Raw genomic sequence first — 22386 nt, forward strand, 5'->3', positions numbered from 1 at the left:
GTTGGTCTAACTAAGGGCTTTTCAAATGCGTGGATTTTTTTCTAAAAACCAACTTTGGGTTTCATTGATTTTCTCAAAAGTTTTGTTTTTGTTATTGTTTTCTATTTAATTGATTTCTCCTCTAATCTTTATTATGTTCTTCCTTCTGTTTGCTTCAGTTTGTTCTTTTTCTAATTTCTTAAGACATAAGCTTAGGTTATTGATTTGGTATCTTCTCTATCTTTTCTAATATAGGTGTTTAAAGCTATAAAATATCCCTCTAAGCACTGACTTAGCTGCACCCCATAAAATTTGATATGTTATATTTTCATTTCCTTTCACTTTGACATATTTTTAAATTCCTTTTCTGATTTTTTTCTTTCACTCAAGAGTTATTTAGAAGTTTGTTACTTAGTTTCCAAGTATTTGGAAATTTCCCAAATTTCATTCTTTGTGGTTTCTAATTCATTTCTGTTGTGGCCAGGGAATATGCTTTGCATGATTTCAAATCTTTTAAATTTACTGAGACTTTTTATGGACTAATATGGTCTCTCCTAGAGAATGTTCCATTTGCACTTGAAAATAATATGTATTCTGCTTTGGTTGGATGGAATGTTTTATAGATGTCAGTCAGTTCAAGTTTGTTAATAATATTGTTCAAGTCATTTATATCCTTGCTGATTTGCTATCTAGATTTTTATTTATTATTTGGAGTAGGGTGTTGACATCTCCAACTATGATTGTTGTGTCTATTTCTCCTTTCAGTTCTATCAGCTTTTGCTTAGTGCATTTTGGGGCTCTATTGTCATGTGCATATAGGTTCATAATTGTTATAGATTCCTGGTCAATTTACACTTTTATCATCATGAAATATCCTCCTTTAACTCTGATAATACTTTTTTGTCTTAAAGTCTATTTTTTCAGATATTAGCATGGCCACTTCAACACTTTCTTAGTTGCTGTTTGCATTGTATATCTTTTTTCATCCTTTTACTTTTAAATGTACCTGTGTCCTCCAAAATAAAGTGTGTCTCTAACAGACAGCATAAAGTTGGATCTTGTTTTCTGTCCTAACAATGTCTGGTTTTTGACTGGAATGCTTAATCTTCTCACATTTAATGTAATTATTTATATGGTGAAATTACATCTCCCATTTTGTTATTTTTTATATGTCCCATGTCTTTTTTGTTTCACTGTTCCTCCTTTACTTTCTTCTTTGCTGTTATACATTTTTCTATATTATACCATGTAAATTCCTTTGCTGAATTGTTTCACTATTTTTTTTAAGTTATGGTCTTAGTTGTTGCTCTAGGGATTACTATATATATTTTAACTTGTGACTATCTACTTCATATTAATACTAACTTACCTTTGGCAAAATATAGAAAAATTGCACTAATGTAGCTCCATTTCTTTCTCCCCCTTCTTTGTGCTATTATTGTCATATATTATATCTTTATATGTTACAAGCTGAACAAAAGAGGCTTACAATTATTATTTTATGAAACCTTATATCTTTTAAATTTGTTAAGAAAATGTTTTAAATATATATAGCATTTTATATTTACCTACATATTTATCTTTTTCTGGAACTTTTTATTTCTTTAGGTGAATTAATCACCTAGTGTCATTTCCTGTCAGCCTGAAGGACTATATGTATTATTTCTAGAAAAACACATCTGTCTATAAAAAATAAGGTTATTGGAGAGACCTTCAAGATGGCAGAGGAGTAAGACGTGGAGATCACCTTCCTCACCACAAATACGTCAGAAATACATCTACATGTGGAACAACTCCTACAGAACACCTACTGAACGCTGGCAGAAGACCTCAGACTTCCCAAAATGCGAGAAACTCCCCATATACCTGGGTAGGGCAAAAGAAAAAAGAAAAAACAGAGACAAAAGAATAGGGATGGAACCTGCACCAATGGGAGGGAGCTGTGGAGGAAAAGTTTCCACACACTAGGAAGCCCCTTCACTGGCAGAGATGGGGTGTGGCGGAGGGGAAGCTTCGGAGCCACAGAGGAGAGCGCAGCAACAGGGGTGCAGAGAGCAAAGCGGAGAGATTCCCGCACAGAGGATCGGTGCCGACCAGCACTCACCAGCCTGAGAGGCTTGTCTGCTCACCTGCCAGCTGGGACAGGTCAGGGCTGGGATCTGAAGCTCCGGCTTCTTCGGCAGTCAGATCCCAGGGAGAGGACTGGGGTTGGCTGCATGAACACAGCCTGAAGGGGCTAGTGTGCCACAGCCAGCCGAGAGGGAGTCCGGGAAAACGTCTCAAACTGCCTAAGAGGGAAGAGACCATTGTTTCAGGGTGCGCGAGGAGAGGGGATTCAGAGCACCATGTAAACAATCTCCAGAGATGGGCGTGATCTGTGGCTATCAGCATGGACACCATAGATGGGCATGAAACGCTAAGACTGCTGCTGCAGCCACTAAGAAGCCTGTGTGCAAGCACAGGTCACTATCCACACCTTCCCTCCCGGGAGCCTGTGCAGCCCACCACGGCCAGGGTCCCGTGATCCAGGGACAACTTCCCTGGGAGAACACACAGAGTGCCTGTTGCAATGTCATGATGGCCTCTGCCGCCGCAGGCTCACCGCACATTCCATGCCCCTCCCTTCCCCCGGCCTGAGTGAGCCAGATCCCCCTAATCAGCTGCTACTTTAACCCCGTTCTGTCTGAGCGAAGAACAGATGCCCCCAGGTGACCTACACGCAGAGGCGGGGCCAAATCCAAAGCTGAACCCCAGGAACTGTGCAAACAAAGAAGAGAAAGGGAAATCTCTCCCAGCAGCCTCAGGAGCAGTGAATTAAATATCCACAATCAACTTGATGTACCCTGCATCTCTGGAATATCTGAATAGATAATGAAACATCCCAAAATTGAGGCAGTGGATTTTGGGAGCAACAATATATATTTTTTTCCTTTTTCTCTTTTTGAGAGTGTGAATGTGTATGCTTCTTTGTGTGATTTTGTCTGTATAGCTTTGCTTTTACCATTTGTCCTAGGGTTCTGCCTGTCCGTTTTTTTTGTTGTTGTTGCTGTTGTTTTTGTTTTTTAGTACAGTTTTTAGTGCTTATCATTGGTGGATTTGTTTTATGGTTTGGATGCTCTCTTCTTTCTTTCTTTTTTTTCTTTTTTTATGACTTTTTAATTTTTTTCATTTTTAAAAATTATTTTTTATCTTTAAATTTAATAACTTATTTTATTTTATTTTTTTCTTTCTTCCTCTCATTTTTTCTCCTTTTTCTTCTGAGCCATGTGGCTGACAAAGTCTTGGTGCTCTGACCGGGTGTCAGGCCTGTGCCTCTGAGGTGGGATAGCCGAGTTCAGGACATTGGTCCACCAGAGGCCTCCCGGCTCCACGTAGTATCAAACGGCGAAAGCTCTCCCAGAGATCTCCATCTCAATGCTAAGACTGAGCTCCACTCAACGACCAGCAAGCTACAGTGCTGGACACCCTATGCCAAAAAAGTAGCAAGACAGGAACACAACCCCACTCATTAGCAGAGATGCTGCCTAAAATCATAATAAGGTCACAGACACCCCAAAACACACCATCGGATGTGGTCCTGCCCACTAGAAAGAGAAGATCCAGCCTCATCCTACAGAACACAGACACTAGTTCCCTCCACCAGGAAGCCTACAGAGCCCACTGAAGCAACCTTAGCCACTGGGGGCAGACACCAAAAACAAAGGGAACTACGAATCTGCAGCCTGTGAAAAGGAGACCCAAAACACAGTAAGTTAAGCAAAATGAGAGAGAAATATGCAGCAGTTGAAGGATCAAGGTAACAACCCACCAGACCAAACAAATGAAGAGGAAATAGGCAGTCTACCTGAAAAATACTTCAGAGTAATGATAGTAAAGGTGATCCAAAATCTTGGAAATAGAATAGAGAAAAATACAAGAAACGTTTAACAAGGACCTAGAAGAACTACAGAACAAACAATGATGAACAACACAATAAATGAAATTTAAAATTCTCTAGAAGGAATCGATAGCAGAATAACTGAGGCAGAAGAACGGATAAGTGACCTGGAAGATAAAATAGTGGAAATAACTACTGCACAGCAGAATAAAGAAAACAGAATGAAAAGAATTGAGGACAGTCTCAGAGACCTCTGGGATAAAATTAAACGCACCAACATTCGAATTATAGGGGTCACAGAAGAAGAAGAGAAAAATAAAGGGACTGAGAAAATATTTGAAGATATTATAGTTGAAAACTTCCCTAATACGGAAAAGGAAATAGTTAATTAAGACCAGGAAGCGCAGAGAGTCCCATACAGGATAAATCCAAGGAGAAACACACCAAGACACATATTAATCAAACTATCAAAAATTAAATACAAAGAGAAAATATTAAAAGCAGCAAGGGAAAAACAACAAATAACATACAAGGGAATCTCCATAAGGTTAACAGCTGATCATTCAGTAGAAACTCTGCAAGCCAGAATGGTGTGTCAGGACACATTTAAAGAGACGAAAGGGAAAAACCTACAACCAAGATTACTCTACGCAGCAAGGATCTCATTCAGGTTGGATGAAGAAATTAAAACCTTTACAGACAAGCAAAAGTTCAGAGAATTCAGCACCACCAAACCAGTTTTACAACAAATGCTAAAGGAACTTCTCTAGGCAGGAAACACAACAGAAGGAAAAGACCTACAATAACAAACCCAAAACAATTAAGAAAATGGTAATAGGAACATACATATCAATAATTACCTTAAACGTAAATGGATTAAATGCTCCAACCAAAAGACATAGATTGGCTGAATGGATACAAAAACAAGACCCGTATATATGCTGTCTACAAGAGACCCACTTCAGACCTAGGGACACATACAGACTGAAAGTGAGGGGATGGAAAAAGATATTACATGCAAATGGAAATCAAAAGAAACCTGGAGTAGCAATTCTCATATCAGACAAAATAGACTTTAAAATAAAGATTAGTACAAGAGACAAAGAAGGACACTGCATAATGATCAAGGGATCAATCCAAGAAAAAGATATAACAATTGTAAATATTTATGCACCCAATATAGGAGCACCTCAACATATAAGGCAAATGCTAACAGCCATAAAAGGGGAAATCAACAGTAACACAATCATATTAGGGGACTTTAACACCCCACTTTCAGCAATGGACAGATCATCCAAAATGAAAATAAATAAGGAAACACAAGCTTTAAATGATACATTAAACAAGATGGACTTAATTGATATTTATAGGACATTCCATCCAAAAACAACAGAATACACTTTCTTCTCAAGTGCTTAAGGAACATTCTCCAGGAAGGATCATACCTTGGGTCACAAGTCAAGCCTTGGTAATATAAGAAAATTGAAATCGTATCAAGTATCTTTTCCGACCACAATGCTATGAGACTAGATATCAATTACTGGAAAAAATTTGTAAAAAATACAAACACATGGAGGATAAACAATATACTACTTAATAACCATGAGATCACTGAAGAAATCAAAGAGGAAATCAAAAAATACCTAGAAACAAATAACAATGAAAACACGATGACACAAAACCTATGGGATGCAGCAAAAGCAGTTCTAAGAGGGAAGTTTATAGCAACACAATCCTACCTCAGGAAACAAGAAACATCTCAAATAAACAACCTAACCTTATACCTAAGGTAATTAGAGAAAGAAGAACAAAGAAAACCCCCAAAGTTAGAAGAAGGAAAGAAATCATAAAGATCAGATCAGAAATAAATGAAAAAGAAATGAAGGCAACAACAGCAAAGATCAATTAAACTAAAAGCTGTTTCTTTGAGAAGATAAACAAAATTGAGAAACCATTAGCCAGACTCATTAAGAAAAAAAGGGAGAATACTCAAATCAATAGAATTAGAAATGAAAAAGGAGAGCAACTGACACTGCAGAAATACAAAGGATCATGAGAGATTACTACAAGCAACTATATGCCAATAAAATGGACAACCTGGAAGAAATGGACAATTTCTTAGAAAAGCACAACCTTCCGAGACTGAACCAGGAAGAAATAGAAAATATAAACGGACCAATCACAAGCACTGAAATCGAGACTGTGATTAAAAATCTTCCAACAAACAAAAGCCCAGGAACAGATGGCTTCACAGGCGAATTCTATCAAACATTTAGAGAAGAGCTAACACCTAGCCTTCTCAAACTCTCCCAAAATATAGCAGAGTAAGGAACACTCCCAAACTCATTCTACGAGGTCACCAGCACCCTGACACCAAAACCAAACAAAGATGTCACAAAGAAAGAAAACTACAGGCCAATATCACTGATGAACATAGATGCAAAAATCCTCAACAAACTACTAGCAAACATAATCCAACAGCACATTAAAAGGATCATACACCATGATCAAGTGGGGTTTATCCCAGGAATGCAAGGATTCTTCAATATACGCAAGTCAATCAATGTGATACACCATATTAACAAAGTGAAGGAGAAAAATCATATGATCATCTCAATAGATGCAGGAAAAGCTTTCAACAAAATTCAGCACCCATTTATGATAAAAACCCTCCAGAAAGTAGGCATAGAGGGAACTTATCTCAACATAATAAAGGTCATATATGACAAACTCACAGCCAACATTGTTCTCAATGGTGAAAAACTGAAACCATTTTCTCTAAGATCAGCAACAAGACAAGGTTGCCCACTCTCACCACTATTATTCAACATAATTTTGGAAGTTTTAGACACAGCAATCAGAGAAAAAAAAGAAATAAAAGGAATCCAAATCAGAAAAGAAGAAGTAAAGCTGTCACTGTTTGCAGATGACATGATACTATACATACAGAATCCTAAAGACGCTACCAGAAAACTACAAGAGCTAATCAATGAATTTGGTAAAGTAGCAGGATACAAAATTAATGCACAGAAATCTTTTGCATTCCTATACACTAATGATGAAAAATCTGAAAGAGAAATTAAGGAAACACTCCCATTTACCACTGCAACAAAAAGAATAAAATACCTAGGGATAAACCTACCTAAGGAGACAAAAGACCTGCATGCAGAAAACTATGGGACACTGATGAAAGAAATTAAAGATGATACAGATGGAGAGATAAATCATGTTCTTGGATTGGAAGAATAAACATTGTAAAAATGACTATACTACCCAAAGCAAACTACAGATTCAGTGCAACCCCTATCAAACTACCAATGGCATTTTTTCACAGAACTAGAACAAAAAATTTCACAATTTGTATTGAAACACAGAAGACCCACAATAGCCAAAGCAATCTTGAGAAAGAAAAACGGAGCTGGAGGAACCAGGCTCCCTGACTTCAGACTACACTACAAAGCTACAGTAATCAAGACAGTATGATACTGGCACAAAAACAGAAATATAGATCAATGGAACAGGATAGAAAGCCCAGAGATAAACCCACGCATACATGGTCACCTTAGTTTTGATAAAGGAGGCAAGAATATACAATGGAGAAAAGACAGCCTCTTCAATAAATGGTGCTGGGAAAACTGGACAGCTACATGTAAAAGAATGAGATTAGAACACTCCCTAACACCATACACAAAAATAAACTCAAAATGGCTTAAAGACCTAAATGTAAGGCCAGACACTATAAAACTCTTAGAGGAAAACGTAGGCAGAACACTCTATGACATAAATCACAGCAAGATCCTTTTTGACCCACCTCCTAGAGAAATGGAAATAAACAAATGTGAGCTAATGAAACTTAAAAGCTTTTGCACAGCAAAGGAAACCATAAACAAGATGAAAAGATAACCCTCAGAATGGGAGAAAATATTTGCAAATGAAGTAACTGACAAAGGTTTAATCTCCAAATTATACAAGCAGCTCATGCAGCTCAATATCAGATAAACAAAAAACTCAATCCAAAAATGGGCAGAAGACCTAAATAGACATTTCTCCAAAGAAGACATACAGATTTCCAACAAACACATGAAAGGATGCTCAACATCACTAATCATTAGAGAAATGCAAATCAAAATTACAGTGAGATATCACCTCACACTGGTCAGAATGGCCATCATCAAAACATCTACAAACAATAAATGCTGGCGAGGGTGTGCAGAAAAGGGAACCCTCTTGCACTGTTGGTGGGAATGTAAATTGATACAGCCACTATGGAGAACAGTATGGAGGTTCCTTTAAAAACTAAAAATAGAACTACCATACGACCCAGCAATCCCACTACTGGGCATATACCCTGAGAAAACCATAATTCAAAAAGAGTCATGTACCACAATGTTCACTGCAGCTCTATTTACAATAGCCCGGACATGGAAGCAACCTAAGTGTCCATCGACAGATGAATGGATAAAGAAGATGCGGCACATATATACAGTGGAGTATTACTCAGCCATAAAAAGAAACGAAATTGAGTTATTTGTAGTGAGGTGGATGGACCTAGAGTCTGTCATACAGAGTGAAGTAAGTCAGAAAGAGAAAAACAAATACCATATGCTAACACATATATATGGAATCTGAGGAAAAAAAATGGTTATGAAGAACCTAAGGGCAGGACAGGAATAAAGACGCAGACGTAGAGAATGGACTTGAGGACATGGGGAGGGGCAAGGGTAAGCTGGGACAAAGTGAGAGAGTGGCATGGACTTATATATACTACCTAACATAAAATAGATAGCTAGCGGGAAGCAGCCGCATAGCACAGGGAGATCAGCTCGGTGCTCTGTGACCACCTAGAGGGGTGGGATAGGGAGGGTGGGAGGGAGACGCGAGAGGGAGGAGATATGGGGATATATGTACATGTATAGCTGATTCACTTTGTTATAAAGCAGAAACTAACACACCATTGTAAAGCAATTATACTCCAATAAAGATGTTAAAAAATATTAAATTAAATTAAATTTAAATTTTTAAAAAATTAAAAATAAGGTTATTTTGGCTTTACAAAATACTAGGTAACCCATCCTAGAGGCAGGTACAAAGATAAAATGGGAAGAGTAGAAATATTTTATTTATATCCATTAATTTCTGGAAGATTCATGCTCTTATGTGGTGTCTAGACATACTCTGGAAAATTTAACTGTAAGGTGGCCAAGTTCTTGGGCTATCAGTCCATCATTTTCCTTCAACCTTTGTGAGAGTAGGTTGGATATTCCTTTTTTAAAAGTATTTTTTGAAAGGAAATCTTGCTTTAGAGAGTACTTTGCTGCTTTCTTTTGGATCTCACCACCACCACCTCAAGTTAAGAAGGGGAGCCCCAAGATAACTCAGAATAATGGAGGTTGCCTTTCAGATGGGGAGGCTGACTTCTTCCCCAGCTGCTGAGCTGCAGAAATTCACAGACCAATCCTGTCTCTTGGGTGCAACTTGAGAGAGTTGTTGGTAAAGCTTGTCCTCAGGACTTTGGAGTGTTGGTGAACATAATGACTGATGACTACTCCCACCTAGATGAACTTGTAGAGCAGAGGCTGGTATAGCAGCCTGAAATGGCAAGATGAAGAAAGAGCAGCAGTGAAGACAGTTTGCATGTCCAGAGTTTGGTGGAGTGAGAGTGTTTGGGTTTTCCCAGGGGCCAAGTGGATGCCACAGAAGGCATCCAGCTGGAAGAATCTTAAAGGGTCTTGACCCAAGTGGACAGTCTGTCAGGTGAGGACACTAGGGGTAGGGGTAACCCCTGTGGTAGAAACTGAGGCAGTAAGTAACTGAGCTGAGGAGTAAACACTGAGGAATTCAGTGCTCTTGGGCTCATGGACCATCAGAATGACCCTATATTCCCTCTGGTACTCTTCCGTACTGCTAAACCTGTGCAAAGATCTTGCTGTTATTAATGTCTTGGTTTCACCCATTTGCATTATAGGGTTCCTGGGGATGCTTGTCACCTTGTTTTGGTCAAAATGTAGTCTGTGAAGTTTTTCTTTTGCTATCAGAATGGTTCTATTTTTAAGACAGTATTTAGAGAAATCAAATCTACACCATCATCATCACCTTGCCATGACCTGTTAACCTAATACTGACTTTTTGAAGAAACAGGGCTAGTTGACTTGTAGAATGTCCCATGTTCCGTGTCATCTGATTGTTTCCTCATGATGTCATCTCAACTTTTCTCTTCTCTCCTGTATTTTCTACAGACTTGAAGTTAGGTATAGAAGTTTGATCAGTTTTAGGTTAAGCATTTTTTAAAATTTTATTTATTTTATTTTTGGCTGCATTGGGTCTTTGTTGCTGTGCACAGGCTTTCTCTAGTTGCGGCAAGCAGGGGCTACTCTTCGTTGCGGTGTGCGGACTTCTCGTTGCAGTGGCTTCTCTTGTTGCAGAGCATGGGCTCTAGGTGCGCGGGCTTCAGTAGTTGTGGCATGTGGGCTCAGTAGTTGTGGCTCGCGGGCTCTAGAGAGCAGGCTCAGTAGTTGTGGCGCACATGCTTAGTTGCTCCGCAGCATGTGGGATCTTCCCAGACCAGGGCTCGAACCCATGTCCCCTGCATTGGCAGGCGGATTCTTAACGACTGCGCCACCAGGGAAGCCCAGGTTAAGCATTTTTAACACAAATACTTAATAACTGCCAAGAATACTTCATAGGTGCTACTGTGCAACCCCCTATTAAGGATGCAATTAGCAAATAATTTGTAGAGTAACATTTTGGTTCTACATGAGCATCTTGTTCAAATAACCTTTTATCAAATGCATTTAACATCTGCTACGGACTGAATGTGTCCCCCCCAAATTCATATGTTGAAATCCTAACCCTCAATGTGATAGTGTTAGGAGGTGGGGCCTTTGGAAGTTGATTAGGTCATGAGGGTGGAGCCTCATGAATGGGATTACTGCCCTAGTAAGAAGAGACCAGAGGGCTAGCTTGCTCCTTTTCCACCATGTGAGGATACAACAAGAAGTTCAGCTAGCTACAACCCAGAAGTGGGCCCTCACCAAGAATCCAACCATACTGGCACCATAAGCTCCAATTTCCAGGCTCCAGAACTGTGCAAAATAAAGTTCTGTTGTTGATAAGCCACTCAGTTTATGGCATTTTGTCTCAACAGCTTAAGCTGACTAAGATAACATCTCTTGAGGTTCCTTACCTGAATCAATTATCTAATTCTTTCTATATTTATTGGGTGGCATTCTTCTGTAAGTAATTGCTGTAGTGAATACTGTGTTGCTCTGCTCAGATCTCTTTTTTGGGGCCAATACATTATCCCCCAGTTTCTGGGAAAATCAGCTACTGACCTCATAGCTATATCTCTCATTGGGAACCGCCCTCAGCTACAGGGAACTGCCTCACTCAAAGTTATGCCCTCACCTCCCAACCTCTGCTCAGGGAGCAGGCAGTATTAAATGAGTGTCTTATGCAGGAACACAAAGGTCCAGCCTTCCATTTGGGACAACTCTGAAGGGCCATCCCAGCTCCAGAGCTTCCTGTGAGACTGTCTGAGGCCCCAGTTGCAACTGCATTGAGGGTAAATTCTCCCTCTGTCCAATCCTATCTTCCTCAACCTCTTACAGATGTTTCTCCCCAATAAACCTTCTGTATGCAACTTTCCATTTTTGTTAACCCAGAACTCATTCTAAGACAATGACAAAGAACTTTCTTCTCTTTTTCTTTCATCTTTTTTTCATTTGATTGTTTTTGGAGTATCACTATGAACTCATGGTTTTGTATTTATTTAATGTATTACAACAAATTGCAGCCATTTTCATCTTGGTGCTCAAATGATCAAATGTGGCCAGTGAAGGCCCTTCATGATGCCGCCTATGTCCTTTAGACATTAATCTTTAAGTGTGTATTTTCTAGCACAAGAAGATAACCTATGCTCATCATGTATTCTTCTAGGTCCAGACCCAGAATCAGATATTTCTCTAAAAATCTCTGGTTCCCTTTTAGTGGGAATGGTGGTTAAAGATCAATATCTGGGCACTAGGGATAAAATGTTTTCTTTTCATTTCATTTTCTAAATGTCTTTTTGCTGGTATACAGAAATACAATTTATTTTTGCATAGACATTTCACTGTGGTCACATTAGAATTAGAACCAAGTTCTGCTGAATCTCAGTCTCTATTAGTTAGAAATATTTTCAGCTGCAAATAATGGGAAGCTGACTCACAATGGCCTGGGAAAACAAGATGTTTAGTTAGCTCCTCTAATAAGGAGTCTGATGATAGCCAGTCTGGGACTGATGCAAGGGCTCAATAATCCTGTCAGGGACCCAGATTGGTACTATTTAACCACTTCTTAGTTTGTTCTCATGTTTCTTTCCTTGTTCTTACAAGATGACTGGGCTCCTACCAGATACTATCTATATTCTAGGCAAAAATAAGCAAAGATAAAGAGGTTAATGGTAAAAAAATTTTCTCCTTTCCAGGCTTTCTTTTTTTTAATTTGAGAAAGATGCCCTCTCCATATAATTCCACTTAATCATTATTGGACAGAACTGTCACGAGTCCAACTCGATATAAGGTAGGTGAGAAAACTGAGGGGTTTTATTTCTTAACTTCCAATAACTGTTAAAAGGAAGGAAAGTTAGAAGGAGTCAAGAATGGATGTTGAAAGTACCTCTTGTGGTATCTGCACTAAAGCCAACATTCTTCCCACTAGATAATTCTGTTAGGTAAAACTTTGACAAAGTGTGACAAAGCTTGATTCATGTAAAAAAGGATTCCTTTGAATAAAAAGACCTCAAAGTACTTATATTTAGTATGTGTACCTGAAGACAAGATATGCTATAAAAAATGTGATCCTTGTTCACTGGAGAAGAATTTTTATTTAGCTTTCTCAATATAACTGAGGTATAATATTAACATCATATAAGAAAAAATTCTAGCAAAAGATGAATTACTTGTTTTGGACCAACTATCCCAGGGAAAACAACTAGAAAACCTGGGGAAAATATAAAAACAACTGTTTGAAGACATCATAGAATCATAGGCATTAAGACTTTGTACAGCTAAGACCCAGAAGTAGAAGGAAGCCAAGAGTGGCTGGCTTTCCTCTCAAAGTGATCACCATTCTGCACATTCTACAAGTGAGAGCTGCGACTCAGAGATTTCAGCACTCTTATGTGGTCGTTGAAAGTTCAGGGCATGCCAGTGCAAAGAGGTCTTTATAAACACTCCAAGATTTTAACTGGAATAAGTGTGAACTGAAATAGATCATTCCTAGGAATGAAGCTCGGACTTAAATTAGCTCAATACCTGACTGGATTAAGGTGGGAAGTCACAAATAAATTAATATCAGGAATGAAAAAGGGAATATCACCACAGATCTTACAGACACTAAAAAGGTCATTAGAAAAGATTATGAAAAGCTTTTACTAAAAATATGAAACTGAGATGCAATGAGCTAAATTCTAAGGAAATACTGTAACAAACTGACACATGAGTAGAGAATCTAAATTTTCCTGCATCTATTTATAAACATTTAATCCATAATTTAAAACTTTTCCATACAGAAAACTCAAGGTTCACATGGCTTACTTGACAAATTTTATCAGGGAGCTAAGGAAGAACTAACACCAATATTACACAAACTCTTCCAAAGAAAAGGAACTCTTTCAAAGAGAAGAATGAAGGGCACCTTTTCCATCTCGTTTTATGAGGTCAGCATTACTTTGATCCAAAAGCTGACAAGAACATTACAAGAAAGGAAAATTCAGTTCAATCTTTTTCATGACATTCTAAATGAAACATTAGTACATTAACTCCATAAATATATTAAAAGATAATAGGTCATTAGTAAACTGGGTTTATTCTGGGAATGCAATATTCATAAATCAATGAATACAATGTTATAATGATAGAATAAAGAAGAAAAATCACATCTCAATAGATACAGAGAAGGCATTTAATAAATGTAACATCCATTCATATTAAAGCCTCTTTGCAAACCAGGGATAGAAGGAATCTTTCTTCAACTGGTAACTGATATCTATAGAAATTCTATAGCAAGGATTTTTTTCTTCCAAATATGACAGGTTATCTTCTCTCATACCAATTCTTTGGCTGATAGAAACTATGAAAACTAGACAAAACACCAAAAGATCACAGCTTTTTAAAGGCATCAGAGATAAAGCAAGGAAACCAGCATTAGAGAGGTCTAGATAATTAAGTAAAGGGAAACACACTGAGGTGAGCTGCTTCTTTTTCCCTTGAGGCATTTGTCAATTTCTAAGCTGTGTGGAGCCAAGGTGAAGAGCCAAGGTGAAGAGCAGAAAATAGCGATTCATAGCTTTGAGAAGTCTCATGAAGTAGGGCACAAAAATTGGATTTACTGCTTGTTATTAAGGCAGCCAAGACTTGAAGGTCAAGATCCAACAAAAAAAAAGGAGCCACAGAAAACTGAGCTCCAAATTGTGAGCATAGTTCAATTTCTAAACTACACAAGACAAGATGTCATGAAGTCAAGCAGAAAGCAGCAACTAAAAAGCTAAAAACTTAAGCAGAGCTTTTGGAAGTCTCATAGTAATAGAGACAAAAACTAGAAAACTAGAGATCAGGGTCTGCCAGGCTTTCAGGTAAAAATCCTGAATGGCTTTGTCCTAGGAGAGGCAAACCAGTTATAGATCAGCCCCCATGAAGATGAAATAGATTCTCAGATCATCTTAATCCTTTTTTAAAATTAATTAATTAATTTATTTATTTAATTTATTTTTGGCTGTGTTGGGTCCTCGTTGCTGTGCGCGGTCTTTCTCTAGTTGCGGCGAGCGGGGGCTACTCTTCATTGCGGTGTGTGGGCTCCTCATTGTGGTGGCTTCTCTTGTTGCTGGAGCACGGGCTCTAGGAGCGCAGGCTTCAGTAGTTGTGGCATGTGGGCTCAGTAGTTGTGGCTCGCGGGCTCTAGAGAGCAGGCTCAGTAGTTGTGGCACACGTGCTTAGTTGCTCCGCAGCATGTGGGATCTTCCCGGACCAGGGCTCGAACCCATGTCCCCTGCCTTGGCAGGCGGATTCTTAACCACTGCGCCACCAGGGAAGCCCTCATCTTAATCCTTGATGGACCAAGGTTATCTGCTTCTACTATATCTGGCCTCCAGAAGAAAAGTAAATTATTTCTAGAGGATGAAACATCATCCAGAGAAATTTTTTAAAACACTTCATATACAATTTCTGGCATTCAACAACAAAAAAAAATCACAGGTATGCCATGAATCAGCTGAAGGAAACCAAGATAAAACAGGTGATATAAATAAACCCAATAGTGATCCAAATATTTGAGTTATCAGACACAAACTTTAAAAAAAAAAACTATAATTACTATGTTCAAGAAATTAGGTGACAGGGACTTCCCTGGTGGTCCAGTAGTTAAGACTTCACCTTCCAAAGCAGGGGGTACAGGTTTGATCCCTGGTCAGAGAGCTAAGATCCCACATGCCTCACAGCCAAAACAACCAAAACATAAAACAGGAGCAATATTGTAACAAATACAATAAAGACTTTTAAAATGGTCCATATAAAAAAAAAAGAAATTAGGTGACAAAATTATTGACATTAGAAAGAATCACATGGGAATTCTAGAACTAAAAAACACAGCTTAAATTAAGCACTAAGTAGATGTTAGATATAGCATAATAGAAGCTTAGTGAACTGGAAATGAGTTAGCAGAGACTATGCAGGCTGAAGCATTATGAAAAAAAAAGGAATGAAAAATAATGGAAAGAGTGTAAGAGACATGGAACATGGTGTAAAGGTCCAATATATGTTTAATTGGAAGGAATACCAGATTGAAAAGATACCAGAATTGACAAATGATATCAAGCCACTGATTCAAAAAGCTCTACTAATCTCAAGCAGAATGAATACAAAGGAAATCATAACTAGGCACATCATAGTCAAACTGCTGAAAACAAAAGAGAAAAAAGGAAAATCTAATTGCAGCCAGAGAAAAAAAGGCACATTACATTCAAAGGAGAAACAATAAGAACGGCAACTGACTTTTCAACAAATACAATGAAATGATATCTTTAAAGTGCTGAAATAAAATAACTGCTAGGGGCTTCCCTGGTGGCGCAGTGGTTGAGAATCTGCCTGCCAATGCAGGGGACGTGGGTTCGAGCCCTGGTCTAGGAAGATCCCACATGCCGCGGAGCAACTAGGCCCATGAGCCACAACTACTGAGCCTGCGCGTCTGGAGCCTGTGCTCCGCAACAAGAGAGGCCGCGACAGTGAGAGGCCCGTGCATCGCGATGAAGAGTGGCCCCCGCTTGCCGCAACTAGAGAAAGCCCTCGCACAGAAACGAAGACCCAACACAGCCAAAAATAAATAATAAATAAATAATAAATAAATTTTTTAAAAAACAGTACAAATAATTTGTTTAAAAAAATTTTTTAAAAAACCTGCTAACCTAGAATTCTACTCTCAAGGAAAATATCCTTTTAAACGAAGATGAAATAAAAGTTGATTTCAGAAAAACCAAAACTGATATAATTAATTGCCAGCAGACCTACACTAAAATAAACACTAAAGGGATTTCTTAAAGTTAGGAACTAATGATGCTTAAAAAATAAAAAGTGAAGGCGTTATGAAGAATAAAGAGTAAATATGTGGATAAAACTATATGAACACTGACTGCATTAAGCAATTATAATAATGCATAGAGAGACTTAAAATATATGTAGAATTAAAATTCAGGTCAACAATACTATAAATGATAAGAGGAGATTGAGCTAAAATATTTTCTATCATTGAATTGTGGAAGAAACAGTAAAAGTATTAATCTATAGAAGACATAAATTGAGGGTGTATGTCATAATCTCTAGGGTAACCACTAAAAGAATAATTAAAGACTGCAAAACTAACAAGGCGATAGAAGGGAAATGGAATGATAAAAGTTAATTGAGGGGCTTCCCTGGTGGTGCAGTGGTTGGGACTCCATGCTTCCAGTGTACGGGGCGTGGGTTCGATCCCTGGTCGGGGAACTAAGATTCCGAATGCCATGTGGCACAGTCAAAAATTAAAAAAAAAAAAAAGTTAATTGATTCATCTAGACAAATTATCCAATCTCTCAGATTCCTTCAGCCCTTCATGGTACCAGTCTTGGGGGAAGCCTTACTATTTCCATGAAGTGTCACATTTTTACATGCACCTGACTTTCTCCAAAAGTCCTCTATCTGGTACATTGAATGATGATAAAATCTGAGGGGTTGGGCTGCATCAGCTGCCACAGTGGTGTCCGGATTTGAGAGGCCCTCTCTTGTCCCTTTCTCTTCATCTTTAAAGCTCAAAAGTAGAGTAGACGAGAGATCTAACAATGGGCAGCCTTGTCTCTCAGCCTCAATTTTTCATAGTGACACAGCCAAATTATCTGCCCATTCAGGTGTGCATCTGTGGCCCCTAGACATTTTAACTACTCAGTGACTAGCCACCAAGAAGCAAATGAACTGCCCATTCAGCAGTGTTTCTGGGACCTATAGACATTGTGGCCATACAATCATAAGGCCATAAGTTCACATGGCCTGCCAGTTCAGGGGCATTTGTGGCCCACAGAAAATGAGGCCATTCAATCATGAGCACTACTGGTGATTTGTCCTCAACCCCAGAGAGGATGCTTCCCACCCGTCAAGTGAAACAGTTCAACTTTTCTGCCATGTTCACTCCACATTAGGTACCACTGTCAGGCAAAGGGCTCAATCACCAGCAAGCATCATTGAGGCGGGCTGGGTCACAGACACATGGGTCAGCAAAAAGCACAAGTCTTACATTCTCTCGTTATCCTGTAGAGAGACATGCTTGGGTTGGGTGCAGCTGGACCAGGACCACCCCCTGACAATCTTCCTTTTCACAGCATAAGCATGAAAGTGCCATTGTAAGCAGAGGAAAAGTATTTGAGCTCAGGTGCCAGATGTTCAGGGGAATGCTGAAAATGACAGGTGCCCAGCAACCTTGTGGGAAGTTGAGATCATGAGCAGCCCCTCACTCTGTCTGGGGGAGGAGGAGCCACTGGTCCCGCCTAGCCCACTGTCAGGCCACCCAGAGGAAGCCTCTTATTATTCCACATATAATCTTTTTTGTCTCCCAACATGTTCTTTGGAAAGAGTTCTATGGTGAAATACATTTGGAAAATGCTGTGTTTTACAGACCTTTTGGGAGATCTATATAGTATCCTATCTACATAGTATCCTAGTGGTTGTAGAAGTCCCTCCATTAAAAAAAACACATCTAAACAATGTTTCCCAAGTTTTTATGATCACAGAACCTTTTACTCACATCATGATTGTTAATAAGCCAGAGAACCAGTGTTTCATGGAAGACATTTTGTGAAATGCTGACCTAGGGCAGGCATAGCAAATAGGTTTCAACATAATTACCAACTCTGATTGGTAGAGGTAGTCTAGAACATACTGTTGAGAAGAATTCTAAGAGCCTGTCTGACCTTGGCCAGAAAGAGTACCATTATTTTTTTTTGAATTTTATTTTATTTTATTTTTTTATACAGCAGGTTCTTATTAGTTATCTATTTTATACATATTAGTGTATATATGTCAATCCCAATCTCCCAATTCACATCATTGACAAACAATAGCTGCCGTGTATGCAGAATATAATGGCAGCATAAGAGCAACGGACCTGCCAGTCTTGATCTAGGTTCTCTAGCTTCATTTTCTCTGGCAAAAGATTCCTCTAGGTCAGAATCGGTGACTTAAGAATTCCTCCAACAGGAACCCAACTTGGGAAATGTGAGTCTTCATTCATTATAATTTGCTCATGTTCACTGAGTCTTTACTGAGTGGACTGGTCCCTCAGGAAGGGGAGAAAGTTCTTTCCATTGAAAGGAATGCTCTCAGAGGTACCATATAAAATAAATCCTGGAATCCATCTCCAAGCTCAGTACCTAGGAGGATGCTCTTTACCAGAACGCCTCCATGACTACAGCCTTGTCCTCTGAGGTCAGGGGCATTTGGGAAGAATCTAGGAATTTCTCCCAACTCTCTGAAGCCTCCTTGGCCCTAACACCTATGAATGTTTTGGGCTCCTCCACTGTGAAGCTGCTCAGGGCTTTGGAGCCCAGTACTTTTCACTTGAGGATCTGCTGTCTGAGATGTGGGTCTGTGTGTATGTACCTGCGCATCTATAAGAACATACATGTACAAGTGTGTACAAAGATAGTGGGGAGCGCAAATTAGGGCTCACTTGATATCCATAGGGTCCAGGGCCAGGAGAAGAAGACAACTCCATGACACAAACCACTGTTGCTTGCCTCAGCAGCTGATGCTTCAGTTTGCAGAGTGACACTGGAGACATCGGCAGCGATCAACTTCAGTCTGGAAGGAGGAAAAGGGAGACAAATCTTTCAATTTTAATGGGATTTTCAAAGATGTGCCAGGTATTGTCAGTTGGCACTCTGCGACATTCCCATTCCCATTCCCTCTCCTGTACTGCCGGGGCTGGAAGCATTCAGATTACATTTCTCAGACTTGCTTGCCAATGTGACCTCTCTGCATGAAATTTGGAAGGGAGAAGGGAGTTAGAAACCATACTTTTCCTCTAGCAGGAAGAGTAGGCAAGTAGCTTTCAGCAGATGTGAGTTTTGTTTTGTTTTAATTTTATTTAAGTATAGTTGATTTACAATGTTGTGTTAATTTCTGCTGTAAGCAGATGTGAGTTTTGCAGCACCTGCTAGACTCCTTGCTACGCTAATCACCCAACCACCCTGGGGCCATGGGACACCTGTGCTGTCAGCAATGGTTTTCTGCAGTTTTTTGACCTCTGGGTCTCAGAAAAAACTTACTGATTTTCTGTACCACGGTGATCCTGAAAGCTAGTGGTGGCTCCTGACCTGTGCTCCTCCATTCTCCTTCTCACTTCCAGGAATGATGACAACCAGAGTGCCCTGGAAGCCATGTTGAAGAGGGCAGAGATGCCAACAGCCTCGATCTACATGGAGGAACACCACCGGTCCATATGGACTACCCATGGTTGATTCTTATGTGAGCAAGAAAGGGATTGTGTCTGAGCCATTAGATTTTCCATCTAATTATTCCAGTAGTTTGGCTTACCCAGACTAATACAAGAGTTGTAGTGTGTATCTAGTTACTGGTAGTCCCTGGGGTTTGTAGACAGGCAACTGTGCTTACAAATAGTGTCTGACCATCAGAGAGACCCCTGTGGGTCCGTTTTCCCCAGAGTGGTGCCTGCATGGGTATGCAGACCTATGAGGAGAGCTATTGGGGTTGGCCCAAAAGTTCGTTTGGGTTTTTCTGTAACATGGAAAAACCCAAACAAACTTTTTGGCCAAGGCAATATTTTTGACCTTTTGACCTGGGCTCAGTACAGCTGGGTCCTCTTGGGCAGCTGAGACCTGTGTTCAGTACAACATGGAAGACAAGGAGGCCTGGAATGGAGATCACCCTGGTGGTTCTTATAAAGTCTTAAATGATCCATCATTGAACAATGCCCATTCCTTTACTATTCTCTTCCCCCAGAAGCTCCTGTGCAACAGAGGGAGGGAAGGAGGAGAGAGGCACATTGGCTGGGAAGTCAAGTGGAATAGGTCCCAGTCTCAGCCTGTTAACAACTCCCTGAAGCATCCTCTCCCTCCATGGGCCTCAGTCTTCAACCCCAGAAGGGAATTAGTGAGGGGTCCCAGTGAGATCAGAGAGCACCTCAATCCTACTCCTCATCCCTGACTCACTATCTGTGTCTCCGTGTGTGTGTGTGTGTGTGTGTGTCTGTGTGTGTGTGTGTGTGTGTGTGTGTTCCAAGCAGAAGTCATAGCTGCTAAACCAGAGGGTCCGTAGAACCTTATTTGGACTCAAAGTGTGTTCTGAGGACCAGCATATTAGCACCACCTAGGAGCTTGTTAGAAATGCAGACTATCAGGGCCCCCCACAGAACTACTGAATCAGAATCTGCAATTTAACAAGATCCCAAGGGGAACCCTATGTAAATTCAAGTCTAAGATGTACTGCTCCAGAGGACTGGGGAAAAGACAAACCACCTTGAAAAAAGAATGGGATCTGGAGTCAGGAGACCTAAATTCTAGTTTGAGTTCTGCCACTTACTTGCTCCACAAAATTCACCAAGACATGTAACCATCCAGATCCTTTTCTTAAATGAGGATGTGCTCATGACTACTGAATGGTATAGAGGTCAACGGTATGCATTCTGGAGCCAAACCGCCTAATCTTAACTCTTTACTTCATTTACTAGCTGTGAAGCTTTGGATAACTCACTTGACATCTGAATGCTTCAGTCTCCCGATCTAGAAGGTATGGTATAATAATAGTGAGGGATTCTACTAACAATTTTAAATTAGAAATGAATACAAATAACATAGCACAGTGCCTGGCATAGTCTAAGTCCACAGTACATATTATTATACTCTGGCTTATTACAACATCCTTCAATAACAGAAAGAGACCTTGAAAGTAGAATCATCATCAGCTAGCTGAAGTCTTCCTCCTTTGGGGTTTATTGTGGTACACACACTTCTCAACTAACTGACACAGTCATCCAAACACTGAAGCTCTAACCTCCCACCTGACAGTCATGGGATTGGCTTCATGCCACCATTTTGGAGCCATCAACCAGTTCCCTGGGGTGGATTCCCATTTTGTCTATTCCAGCCCCATTCACTCTGCACACTCTCCTGCCTGTGGGAAATCTGCAGAGGCAGCGGCACAGACAGCAATGCAGTGCAGCAGGAGATGAACACTTGCAACTGGCCTTCCCTTTCCTACAGGAACTCACGCACTTCAAAGAGCAGAACGTCATCAAGGCACTGCTTGATGGACCTGTCACCTCAGTCACTGCAGGGAAGACTTCCAGGAAGAGGCGGGTACCAGGGCCCTCAGCAGAACCCTGCACCGCAGCAAGAAAGCAAGCTCCCTCAGCTGCCACCCACTGCAAGCACTCAGGACCTCTGCTCCTCGGAGGTGGGAAAATCACAGCAGTGCCCTCCGGCTGCTGCTCCTCAGGTCTGCAACCTCCTCACAAACACCAAGCAAGTGTACTGCTGGGGGCAGAGTCAGACTGTGTTCATGAGGTCCACCCACTGGGATGGCTGAAACAAACCAACCTCAGAATCTACAGCAACAGTATGTTTGGGTTCCGCAAGACCACCCTCAGGCTTGAAGATTCCCTAGAAGGACTCAGGACTCAGAAAAGCTGTTAGTTCTTTTCAGAGTCTGTGAGTCCTGCTGAGCTGTTATATACAGAATTATTATTATTTTTTAAAGAAATTTATTTATTTGGCTGCACCAGGTCTTAGTTGCGGCATGCGGGCTCTTTAGTTGTGGCATGCGGGCTCTAGTTCCCTGACCAGGGATCGAACCTGGGCCCCCTGCGTTGGGAGCATGGAGTCTTAACCACTGGACCACCAGGGAAGTCCCATACACATAGTTAGGATTTATGACAGTGAAAGTAAAAATCAGCAAAGGCAAAAGGTGCAGGGGTGAAGTCCAGTGGAAACCAATGGTGAGATCCAGTTGTCCTCTCCC

General features: G+C 40.1%; 1 long non-coding RNA gene across 8 annotated transcripts in view; it reads right to left on the reverse strand.

Moving 5' to 3' along the window:
- LOC102998820 (uncharacterized) overlaps positions 1-22386 on the reverse strand; it is a 122965-nt gene that overhangs the window by 97454 nt on the left and 3125 nt on the right. For 6 of the 8 annotated variants that reach the window (XR_009006723.1, XR_009006724.1, XR_009006725.1 and 3 more), the window contains exon 2: positions 19079-19209. This is a non-coding gene — a long non-coding RNA (uncharacterized LOC102998820). Of the gene's footprint in view, positions 1-2083; positions 2268-19078; positions 19210-22386 lie in introns of all 8 variants that reach the window. The other 2 variants (XR_009006721.1, XR_009006719.1) reach the window with 2 other exon arrangements.

Source organism: Balaenoptera acutorostrata, chromosome X (assembly GCF_949987535.1).
Source record: "Balaenoptera acutorostrata chromosome X, mBalAcu1.1, whole genome shotgun sequence".
NCBI lineage: Eukaryota > Metazoa > Chordata > Mammalia > Artiodactyla > Balaenopteridae > Balaenoptera > Balaenoptera acutorostrata.